Below are 12909 nucleotides of genomic sequence, written 5' to 3'. Positions count from 1 at the left end.
CCTGCTGAAGCTCTCCTAGAGGAACAAACATTTTATGCTAAGTGCAATAAATCAGATAAAGGCAAATATCATAGGATCCCACATATGTGGAATCTGAAAACAAAACAAATGAACAAACAAAACAAAATGAAAGCATTTTCATAGATACAGAGAACAAATGTGTGGTTACCAAAGGGGAGAGAGATGTAGGGATGGACAAAATAGGTGAAGGGGGTTAAGAGGCACAAACCTCCAGTTATAAATAAGTCACGGGGGTGTAATATACAGCATAAGGCATATAGTCAATATTGTAATGACTTTATATGGGGGCAGGTGGTTACAGATTTATCATGGTGATCATCCCATGATACATGTAAATGTCAAATCACTATGTTGTACACCTGAAACTAACACAATATTGTACCTCAACTATACTTAAATTAAAAAAAAAAAAAAAGAATGGCCAGAAAATGCCTCTTCGTTTTTGTAATCTTATTAATTTTGGGGGGGGGGGAATTAAGAGATCATTTACTTTTTTAAGATAGTCTGTATAGATTTGATAGACAGATGCATTAATTGAAATTAAGAAATGTTTTTCCATTTGACAAAATCTTTGTGGCCTTACATTATCACCCACTGATGTTTATTCAGTCTATATAATCTTATTAAATTAAAAAAAATTCTCCCCATTAGGCTTTTAAAGACTTAACAGAAATGACTCATGCTTGCGGTAAAATGACTGCAAACGTTACAGAGGCCTAATAATGGCACTAACTTCTGACTGTGATGGAGAGTTCTAGGTGCTAGGCCCTCTTCTGAGTGTTATTTGGATGAAATGTTCATGATCTCATTTCATCCCCAGGACAGTCTTATCAGGCTAACATCCTCATTCTATTTCTTTTTCTTTTTCTTTTTCTTGAAGTGTAGTCGATTTACAATATTATATTAGTTTCAAGTGTACAGCATAGTAATTCAGTATTTTTACAGTTTATGCTTCAAGTTATTATAATGGCTATAATCCCCTGTGCTATACAATATATACTTGTTGCTTATCTATTTTATACACAGTAATTTGTATCTCTTAATCCCATAACCCTAACGTACCCCTCCCCCCTTCCCTCTCCCCTCTGGTAACCACTCAATTGTTTTCTGTATCTGTGAGTGTGTTTCTGTTTTGCTATATGCATTTGTTTGTATTATTTTTTAGATTCCACTGTAATATCATACAGTATTTGTCTTTCTCTGACTTGTTTCACTAAGCATAGTATTCTCTAGGTCCATCCACGTTGCTGCAAATGTCAGAATTTCATTCTTTTTTATGGCTGAGTTATATTCCATTGTATATATACATATACACACACTATATTGTATATATATACACATACATATATACATACACACACTACGTCTTCTTTATCCATTCGTCTGTTGATGGGAAAATGAGTTGCTATTGTAAATAGTGATTGGAGTGCATGTATCTTTTCAAATTAATGTTTCCTTTTTTTTTTTTTTTCTGGATATATACCCAGTAGTGGAATTGCTAGGTTATATGGTGACTCTATTTTTAGTTTTTTGAGAAGCCTCCGTGCTGTTTTCCGTAGTGGCTGCACCAATTTACATTGGTGTAGAAGGATTCCCTTTTCTCCAGACCCTCTCCAGCATTTATTATTTGTAGACATTTTGATCATGGCCATTCTGAAAGGTGTGAGATGATATCTCGTTGTTTTGATTTGCATTTCTCTAATAATTACTGATGTTGAGCATCTGTTCATGTACCTGTTATCCATCTTTGTGTCTCTGAAAAATGTCTTTTCAGGTCTTCTGCCCATTTTGTTTTTAGATGTAGCTATTTCAGCCTTTATTGTTCTTTAGTATACAATGTACAGAATATAATTTTTTTAAACTACAAAATCTGCAAAGAGACAAGAAACTCATAATCAGGAGACTATATATTCAATAGAAGCAAGACACAATGGTTGAAAAGATGGGAGTATTCAGGAGATAAATGGAAACTCTAAAAAAAAAATCTAAAGGAAATATTATTATTATTAGTTTGGCCATGCTGAGCAGCATGCAGGATCTTAGTTCCCCAACCAGGGACTGAACCCATGCCCCCTAAAGTGGCAGCACGGACTCTTTTTATTTTTTTAACATCTTTATTGGAGTGTAATTGCTTTACAATGGTGTGTTAGTTTCTCAAGCTGAGAGCATGGACTCTTAACTACTGGACCACCAGGAAAGTCCCTTCTGCCCGTTGTTTGATTGGGTTGTTTCTTTTTTTGATATTGAGTTGTATGAGCTGTTTATATATTTTGGATATTAGACCCTTGTTGGTCATATCATTTCCAAATATTTTCTCCCATTCTATAGGTTGTCTTTTCATTTTGTCTATGGTTTCCTTTGCTATGCAAAAGCTTTTAAGTTTAATTAGGTCCCATTTATTTATTTTTGTTTTTATTTCTTTTGCCTTAGGAGACAGATAAAAAAATATTGCTATGATTTATGTCAAAGAGTGTTCTGCCTATGTTCTCTTCTATGAGTTTTATGGTTTTAGGTCTTACATTTAGGTCTTTAATTCATTTTGAGTTTATTTTTGTATATGCTGTTTGGAATGTTCTGATCTCATTGTTTTATTACAAGTGGCTGTCCAGTTTCATCAGCACCACTTGTTAAAGAGACTGTCTTTTCTCCATTGTATAGTCTTGCCTCCTTTGTTGTAGGGTAATTGAACATAGGTGTGTGAGTTTATTTCTGGGCTCTCTATTCTGTTCCATTGATCTATGTGTCTTTTTTTGGTGCCAGTATCATGATAATTTTTTTTTAATAAATTTATTTATTTATTTATTTTATTTTTGGCTGCATTGGATCCTCGTTGCTGTGCATGGGCTTTTCTCTAGTTGAGGCAAGTGGGGCCTACTCTTCGTTGTGGTGCACGGGCTTCTCATTGTGGTGGCTTCTCTTGTTGTGGAGCACCGGCTCTAGGTGCACGGTCTTCAGTAGTTGCAGCATGAGGGCTCAGTAGTTGTGGCTTGCAGGCTCTAGAGCACAGGCTCAGTAGTTGTGGCTCACAGGCTTAGTTGCTCCACAGCATGTAGGATCTTCCCAGACTAGGGCTTGAACCTGTGTTCCCTGCATTGGCAGGCAGATTCTTAACCACTGCACCACCAACAAAGTCCCTATCATGCTGTTTTGATTATTGTAGCTCTGTAGTATAGTCTGAAGTCTGGGAGGGTAATACCTCCAGCTTTGTTCTTTGTTCTCAAGATTGCTTTGGCAAGTTGGGTTTTTTTGTGGATCCATATGAATTTTAGGATTTATTTGTTTTAGTTCTATGAAAAATATCAGGGCTTTTTAAATAGGAATTGCATTAAATCTGTAGATTGCTTTGTATGGCCATCTAAACAACATTAATTCTTTGAATCCATGAACACGGGATATCTTAATTCTTTATATCATCTTCAGTTTCCTTCATCAGTATTTTCTAGTTTTCAGATGATAGGTCTTTTCACCTCCTTGGTTAAGTTTATTCCTAGGTATTTTATTCTTTTTGATGTGATTTTAAAAGGGATTAAAAGAAATCTTTCTCCTTCTGATAGTTTGTATTAGTGTATAGAAATGCAACAGATTTCTGTATATTAATCTTGTATCCTGCCACTTTGCCAGATTCATTTACTAGTTCTAAAGGTTTTGGGGCAGAGACTTTAGAATTTTCTATATAAAGTATCATGTCATGTGCAAGCAGTGACAGTTTTACTGCTTCCTTTCCAATCTGAATGCATTTTCTTTCTTTTTCTTGTTTGATTGCTGTGGCTAGGACTTCCAATACTATGTTAAATAGAAGTGGCAAGAGTGGGCATCCTTGTCTTGTTCCTGAATTTAGAGGAAAGGCTGTCAGCTTTTCACTGTTGAGTATAATGTTAACTGTGAGTTTGTCATAAATGGTCTTTAGTATGTTAAGATGTGTTCCCTCTATACCAATTTTGATGAGAGTTTTTATCATGAATTGGGGTTGAATTTGTCAACTGTTTTTTCTGCATCGATTGAGATGATCATGTGATTGTTATCCTTCCTTTTGTTAATGTGGTGTATCACATTGATTGATTTGTGAATGTTGAATCATCCTTGTGTCGCTGGAAGAAATCCAACTTGATCATGGTGTATGATCCTTTGGATTTAGTTTACTAATATTTTGTTGAGGATTTTTGCATATATGTTCATCAAAGATATTGGCCTCTAATTTTCCTTTTTGGTAGTGCATTTTCTGGCTTTGGTATCGGGTGATGGTGGCTTTGTAGAATGAATTTGGCAGTGTCTTGTCCTTTTGAATTTTTTGGAATAGTTTGAGAAGGATAGGTATTAGTTCTTCCTTATGCATTTGGTAGAATTCCCCTGTGAAGCCATCTGGTCCTGGGCTTTTGTTTGCTGGGAATTTTTTTTTTTTTTTCCTTACAGGTTCAATTTCACCACTAGTGATTCATCTGTTCATATTGTCTGTTTCTTCTTCATTCAGTCTTGGCAGGTTGTGTGTTTCTAGAAATTTGTCCATTTCTTCTAGATTGTCCAACTTGTTGGCATATAACTGCTCATAGTATTTTCTTATTATCTTTGTATCTCTGTGGTATTGCTTGTTATTTCTCCTCTTTTATTTCTTATTTTGTTCATCTGGGTCCTCTCTTCTTAGTGAGCCTGGCTAAAAGTTTATCAATCTTATTTATGTTTTTAAAAAAACAGCTCTTGGTTTCATTGATCTTTTCTGTTGTTTTTTTAAAATCTCTATTTTATTTATTTCCTCTCTAATCTTTATTGTTTCCTTCCTTCTGTTTATGGGTGTAATGTTCTGTAGATATCTATTAAGTCCAACTGGTCTATGGCATCATTTAATTCACAGTTGCCTTATTTTTTTATCTGGATGATCTGTCTGTAGAAGTAAGTGGGGTGTTAAAGTCCCCTACTATTATTGTATTATTGTCAATTTCCCCTTTATGTCTTTTAGTATTTATATATTTTAGCTTTATATATAGAGAGAGAGCTTTCAGCTTTTTATATTTAAGTGCTCCTCTATTGGGTGCATATATGTTAATAAGGGTAGTATCTTCTTGTTGTACTGATCCCTTTATCATTATATAATGCCTCTGTCTCTTGTTATAGCCTTTGTTTTAAAGTCTATTTTGTCTGATATGAGTATTGCTACCCCCACGCTCTTGTCATTTCCATTTGCATGAAATATATTTTTCCATTCCCTCACTTTCAGTCTGTGTGTGTCTTTAACACTGAAGTGACTCTTGTAGGCAGCATATTGAGGGGTCTTGGTTTTTGTCCAATCAGCCATCTTATGTCTTTTGATTGAAGCACTTAGTCCATGGACACTTAAAGTAATTATTGATAAGTATGTACTTATTGTCATTGTATTACTTGTTTCCAATTGTTTTTGTAGTTTTTCTCTGTTCATTTCTTCTTTTTGTTTCTTCCCTTGTGGTTTGATGATTTTCTTTAGTAGTATGTTTGTGTTCCTTTCTTTTTATTTTTTGTGTGTCTATTGTAGGTTTTTGACTGGTGCTTACCATGGGGTTCATATATGTTAACCTATAACTATATACTTGTTTTAAACTGGTAGTTATTTAAATTCAAGCTCATTCTGAAAGATCTACATTTTTTTACTCCCCTCCTCAACATTTTGTGCTTTTGCTATCATAGTTTATATCTTCATGCTTATCCCTTAACTGTTTATTGTAGTTATAGTTGTTTTTACAACGTTTTGTCTTTTAATCTTTGTACTGGCTTATTTAAGTGGTTGATCCTTAGTCCTTAGTATATATTTGCCTTTCCTAGTGGGATTTTCTCTTTCCTATAGATTCTTCCTTTTTTTTCACGTAGAAAAGACCCTTTAGTTTTTTTTAGGGTAGGTTTATTATTGATTAACTCTTTTAGTTTTTGTTTGTCTGAGAAGTTCTTTGACTATCCTTATATTCTAAATGATAATCTTGCTGGGTAGAGTACCCTAGGTTGCAGGGTTTTCCCTTTCAGCACTTTGAATATATCATGCCACTCCCTTATGGCCTGCAAAGTTTCTGCAGAGAAATCAGTTGATAGCCTTATGGGGATTCCCTTGTTTTTGAACTCTTTGTTTTTCTCTTCCTACCTTTAGGAATCTCTCTTTATCTTAAACTTTTGCCATTTTAATTATGGTATGTCTTGGTGTGAGTCTATTTGGGTTCATCTTGTTTGGGACACTCTGTGCTTCCTGTCCCTGGATATCCATTTCTTTTTTCAGGTTTGGGAAGTTTTCAACCATAATTTCCTCAAATACATTTTCAATCCTCTCTCTCTTGTCCTTCTGGAAACCCCATAATGTGAATGTTGGTATGCTTAATGTTATCACAGAGATCTCTTAAATTGTTTTCATTTTTAAAATTCATCTTTTGTTTTTCTGTTCTGATTGGGTGATTTCCATTATTCTAGCTTCCAGATCACTTCTGCATTCTCCGTATCACTTAGTCTGCTATTCATTCCTTCTAGTGTGTGTTTTTATTTCAGCTATTGAATTTTTCATTTCCGATTGCGTCTTTTTTATATTTTCAAGTTCATTGTTAAAGTGTTTACTGTATACATCAATTCTTTTCCCTACTTCAACTAACATTTTATTACCAGTGCTACTTTAAATTTCTGTTTCATTATTTATTTTTTCAGGGATTTCTTCCTCTTTCAGTTGAGAGTAGTTCCTCTGCCTTTTCATTTTTCTTAACTTTTTCTGCCTCTGTGAATTTAGGTGAAACAGTTACCTATTGCAGTCTTGAAGGGATGATCTTATGTGGGAGTATCCCTATACAGACTGCAAGTGCCCAGTATCTTTGGTGAGAGACCTGTATGCGATGTGGACCCAAGTACCTTTTTTTCTCAGGGTGTGCTGGCAGCTTTCACCTTGGTAAAGGGTGGAGCTGGAGATGGAGGGGCTAGAGCTGGCCCTGGTGTGAGGCAGGACCTCCCTTCTGTCCAGTGGCCATCCCTGCCGTATTGGGGGTGGGGTCTAATCCTATGTTGCTGGAGCAGAAGTTCTGAGGGTTGGGTCTGAGCTGACTCTGTTCCCTTTAAGTGTGTGCTTTTCCACCTTCCTGCATCACTGGGACCCTTGCTCTGGAGGCGGGGAGTACTGAAGCAAGTGGGGCCCGTGTGGGCTCTCAGCTGTGTCACCTGCAGCCAGAGTTCTGATGTGCTGCCTGTGCAGGTGCCCAGGGCTCCACTTTGATGCAGCCTTGGGTGCAAGTCCCCTTTGTCCCTCACAGCTGATCGCTATCCTCAGCCTCTGCTGCCCTCCCTGTTATGGAATCACTCCTCAGGGCAGGTGGGTCCTGAGTGGTCTTTTGGTGTGTATTGGGGGTAAGCTGTTTTGTAGCAGCTGCCATCAGAGATCTCGGCTGCTTGAGTAAGCACCAACAGTGGATGCCACAGCCCCACCCAGGCTCCCCCCATCAGACCAGGTGACCTTTGTGCCCCATGGTCAAATCTTTTTCTGTGTCTTGGCCACCCCAGATCCAGTCCTGCGCTATGAAGTGGAGTGAGTGAGGCTGGAGTACTTGCTCTGCTCAGGCCAGGACACATTGAGATGGTCACAGGAAACCTGGCAGCCATAGAGCAGACCTCTCTCTGCCCTGTTTCATGGGCCAGCCTGTATGTGCGTGCTCCTCATGAGCAGAGTCCAGGCTTCCCACAGTCCTTCGATCAGTCCCAGCGGTCCTCCAACCAGCCAAGGAGACTCATCTCCCCTACACAGGACCCCAGGACTGGAGTGTCCAACCTGTGGCTTGAATCGTCACTCCCCAGGGCAGGTGTCACCCGTGTAGTCTCCCTTTTCCTCTGAATCCTCCCAGGGGCACAGGTCCTGACCCAGTAGCTTTTCTTCCCTTCCTACCTGATTATCTGTGTATTTTTCCTACAGCCTTGGTTGTACAGGAGTCCTTTTGCCAGTTTCCAGTTAGTTTCAAGTGAAAATTATTCCACCTGTAGATGTGTTTTCTATGTGTTTGTGGGAGGAGGTAAGCTCCATGTCCTTACTCCACCATCTTGACCCAACCCCCTAGCATCCTCATTTACAGATGAATAAACTAGGCACAGAGGGGTTAAGTAACTTGCCCAAGGTTACTTAATTGCTAGACCTGCAAACCCTGGGTTTTAAACCAGTATGCCATTTTTGCCTTCCTCTGAGTAAATAATAAAAAAAGGAAAAATTCCTTCTACACCATGGCCTCATTTCCCAGACTCTTTGTTGTGTACCTGGTTCATTTATGTGCATATAATCATATAAAGTATTCTCATAAAATAGGGCAATTTAATATGCACAATGTCCTGCACTTTATTGCTATACACCATATAAAGGGCTTCTCCAAGTCAGCCCATATAGAAGCATTACACTCTTTTTAGCAGTTGCTCAGGGTATCGATGTACCATAATTTATTTAACTACAGTTTACTGATGGCATTTAGGATATGACCTCAAATTGTTCATATGTTTCCTCTTTCCTCCAGTAGCTGTTATTTCATTATTTCATTGTGACCCTAATTTCAGTCTTCTCTCATTTTTCACTGAAGGCAGGATCCTGGACATTCTCAGTTGTCTTATGAGAACCCAGCAGTGAGTCCGCTAGACCCAGGCATCCTTTCCCTTCAAAAACAATTCAACAGGGTAACTCACTTTTTGAGCTGTATTTGTTAAATAAATTGAGGGCTGTCCTTACTTTTATTGATTCACAACCATTAGTCCACATTCTTATGTGCATTTTTGCTTTGCCCTTGAAATAGTTCCTCGAAGACATCCTGTGTTCTAGCTGCAGTTTCTCTTCCAGTGCTATTTGCTTGTTTTTATCTTTTGAGGTTATCATAAATAATTAATCATCATCGTGGACATCTCTTGACTCTTCCCAATGAGCAGGCCTTACGTTAAAAGCTTCATACTTATCATCTCATTTTACTCCTCATAACAGCCCAGGTTAGAGAAGGTAACACAAGTGTAAAAATCTCCCTTTCTTCCAGTTTTATACATGAAAAGAAACAGAGGCACAGAGAGGTTAAGAAAGTTCCATAAAAAAAGAAAGTAAGAAAAGCAATTTGGCTTAAGCCACGAGGTTGGGACTAAAACCCCACGTGTCTAACTTCTAAACCCAGCCTCCTAACTTTGGCCCTTTACTGCTTCTCTTTTAAGCCATCACCGCTTTCTCTGCCTTTTGAACACTGAAATGTTCCTTAGAAGGAATTTCAATCTTTCTTCATCTCCTTTTCTTCTCTCAGTTACCTTGACTTCGTCTCAAACGTTTCTCATTTGTTCATTTATTTGTTTTTGGCTTCAGTTTCTATTCTTTCCCCCGCTTTCTTCGTGCCTTTCATTAGCCATTACCACAGCTGGGAGCATTTATTTGTTTTTTAGAAAGACTTTGGCTTTCTTCCTTCCTCTGAGTTTTCTTTGTATCATTTTTTAAACATGTCCCGCCATTCTCTTATCCTTTCCAAAGCTAGAAGGCCTTTCATCAGCTTGACAATTCCTCTTACATATTTATTTCTTCTTGTTTGAAGAAAATTTGATCTCCTGCCATCTACCTCTGTAAAATATCCCTCATTTTGATAAATTATTTTCAGTTATTTCCTTATCATTAAGAAAGTAGCTCTATCCCTTTCCTAGCTCTTAAGCATTCCTGGCCCAGTGCCTTTTGGGGGCACCATTAGCATGTGTGCTAAATAAGTAAACTTTAAGTTATTTCTTTTTATTGAGGGATTCTAAATATTTGTATTTTTGAGTCACTTTGATTTACTTCCAGTACCATCACCTTTTCCAAAGTCTCATTTGAAATTGCTTCTTGCTGCTGCCGCTCTTAGTGTTACATGTAGGAAATAAACGTCAGTGCTTTTCTCTCTTCCCCTTCCCAATTCATCCTCATGACAATGCATATTCTCACACAAGTCTCATCTTTTAAGCTTCCAGATTGTATGTTTAAAAAAGAGAAAAAAAGAAAGAAAACTACCCTCCAGTCTCATTGTATGTTGACTAGAATAACGCCTGGCTCTGCCATTTACTATCCTATGTGACCCTTGATAAAACACTGAATGTCTTCCAGCCTGTTTTTTTCATCTCAGTGGTAAGAAAATTTACCCTGTGGTCTTTGTAAGGATGAGAGGAAATGAAATAAAAATGTGTAGCACAATACATGGCTTTGGCAGATGCTCCATAAATGGGAGCTGCAGTTATTAGTGTTGTCATGATTATGTGTTATTAATGGCCTTCTGGATTTACATTCCATAACTTGGATCTAATTTGTTACTTTAGGTTGTTCTTTGCATTATTTTTTTGTCCTTTTTTCCCCTCTTTGATTCTCTGCATCTTACCTTCCACCTGCCAAGTTTTATTTTACTCAAAAAAAAAACCCACCTATGGAGGTACGATTGGCATACAAAAAGCTGCACATATTTAGTGTATACAACTTGATGAGTTTGGAGACAAATATACACCCATAAAACCATCCCGACAATCTATGCTACAAACATATCCATCACTTCCACTCACTCTATGTATTATTATTATCCTGTGATAAGAACACTTAACATAAGACCCACACTCTTAGCAAGTTTTTCTATTTTACTTCTTTCTTTCTATGATGGTATAATTTTTTCCTGCATTGACCTTCTATTACTTCTTCTGGATGCTTGCTTTATTTCCTTCTGCATTTCCTCCTTGGTGAGCTTGTTCTTTTTACCATCTGGGAGCAGCAGTATTGTAGTCCTAATAAAATAATAATCAGGTTAAAAGAAATTAACCAAAATGTTCAAACAGTTGTGCAAAGAAAGACCATGAATACCTGCTTTGGAGAGCAAGCAAAATGTGTATGGAAATGAGCTGAAAGGAAGTGAAGGAAAGCTGGTTTGCAGCATGATTTTAAGAGAACACTTAGACTGTGTTGTTCTCAGTTTGGAAAAACACCGGGAGTAGATGGCGAATGGTAAGCTGAAGAGAATGTTTCTCAAAATGTGGTCCGTGGACCTACAAAACAGGAAAAATAAACCTTGAGGTATTTATTTCTCTACCCCACCTCAGATCTACTAGTCAGACTGGATAGGTTCTGCTGTGGTAACAAACAACCACCAAATTTTTCTGGTTCAATATAACAAAAGTTCAGTCCTTGCTCCCCCAAACGCAGAGGCATGTCTCGCAACTCTCCAGAACAGCCTTCCCCGACTCAGTGACTCATCTGTCCAGGTTGCTTTAACCTTGAGTCCCTCCACCTCAAATAAGGACTCTACATTTGTGGCAGCAGGGGAAGAGGAGCAAATGGAGAAATACACGGGTTTCTCACTGCCTTTGCCTAAATAAGTGGCTCGTGTCACTTTTGACCACATTCTTGGTCTAGAACGAGACCTGTAGCCCTGCCCAATTCCAAAGGAGTTAGTAAGTGTGGTCTCCCTTTTGCCAGGAAGGAGGGGGGAATCAGATACATGGGCGAGCACCAGGAATGTCTTCAACCGCTACCGCGTCTGAACCTTAATGTGTATGTGTGAGTTTGGGGGGAGGAAACATACACTTAAATAAGCTCCTCAAGAAAAGGAAACACTTGTGTACTGTTGGTGGAAGTATAAAGTGGTGCAGCCACTATGGAAAGAAGTGTGGAGGTTCCTCAAAAAATAAATAAATAGAACTACCATGTGATTCAGAAATCCCACTTCTGGACATGTAACCAACTGAAATGATATCACAATCTTGAAGAGATAGCTGCACTCCCATGTTCACGGTAGCATTATTCACAATAGCCAAGACATGGAAACAGACTAAGCATTTGTCAGTGGATGAAGGGATAAAGAAGATGTGGTCTACATATACAAGGGAATATTATTGAGCCATGAGAAAAAAGGAAATCCTGTCATTTGTGACAACATGGATGAAACTTGAAGGCATATGCTACGTAAAATAAGTCAGACAGACAAAGACAAATACTGTATGATCCCAGTTACATGCAAAATCTAAAAAAACCAAACTCAGAGAAGCAGAGTAGACTCGTTACCAGGGGTTGGGAGTGGGGGGAAATGAGGTGATGTTGGTCAAAGTGCACAAACTTCCAGTTATAAATGAGTATGTTCTGGGGATCTAATGTACAGCATAGTGATTATAGTTAACAGTACTGTATTGTATACTTGAAAGTCACTAAGAGAGTAGATCTTATGTGCTCTCACCACGAAAAAGAAATGGTAATTATGTGAGGTGAGGAGGTGTTAACTAACAAGTGTATCAAATCAATGTATTGTACACCTTAATGTACACAGTTATATCTCAACTATATCATAATAAAAAATAAAACAAGCTCTCCAGGTGATGCTAAGAGTTGAAAACCAGTCACCTAGAGGACTGAACATGAAAAATCCACGGGCCAGAAGCTGGCAGTGCCCCACCAAGTACTCTCCAAGGCAGACATGGCTGTATCTGTCTTGGCATATGGGAAATAACCTGCTGCAATGGCAGCCCCTCGTTCACTACCACATGGCTCTACCAGGGATCACAGAACAGAGAGGCTCACAGACCAAATTAAGACACTCTAATAACCTGATTTATTTTTATAGACCAATTTAAAACTCACAGCAAGAAGCAAGGTATCTTAGTTTCCTAGGGCTGCCATAACAGAGTACTATATACTGGGTGGCTTTAAACAACAGACGTTTATTCTTTCATACTTCTAGAGTTTAAAAGTCTGAAATCAAGGTGTTGGCGGGGCCATATTCCCTCTGAAGACTCTAGAGGAGGATCCTTCCTTGCCTTTTCCTAGCTTCTGTTGGTTGTGGACAATCCTTAGTGTTCCTTGGCTTATAGATGCATCACTCTAATCTCTGCCCCCGAGAGAACATATGACGTTCTCCCTCTGTGTGTGTATCTGTGTGTCCTTTTTTTTTTTTTTTTTTTTTTTTT

This window comes from Lipotes vexillifer, unplaced genomic scaffold (genome assembly GCF_000442215.2).
Source record: "Lipotes vexillifer unplaced genomic scaffold, Lipotes_vexillifer_v1.1 scaffold25, whole genome shotgun sequence".
Classification (NCBI taxonomy): domain Eukaryota; kingdom Metazoa; phylum Chordata; class Mammalia; order Artiodactyla; family Lipotidae; genus Lipotes; species Lipotes vexillifer.
This window is presented reverse-complemented; position numbering follows the sequence as displayed.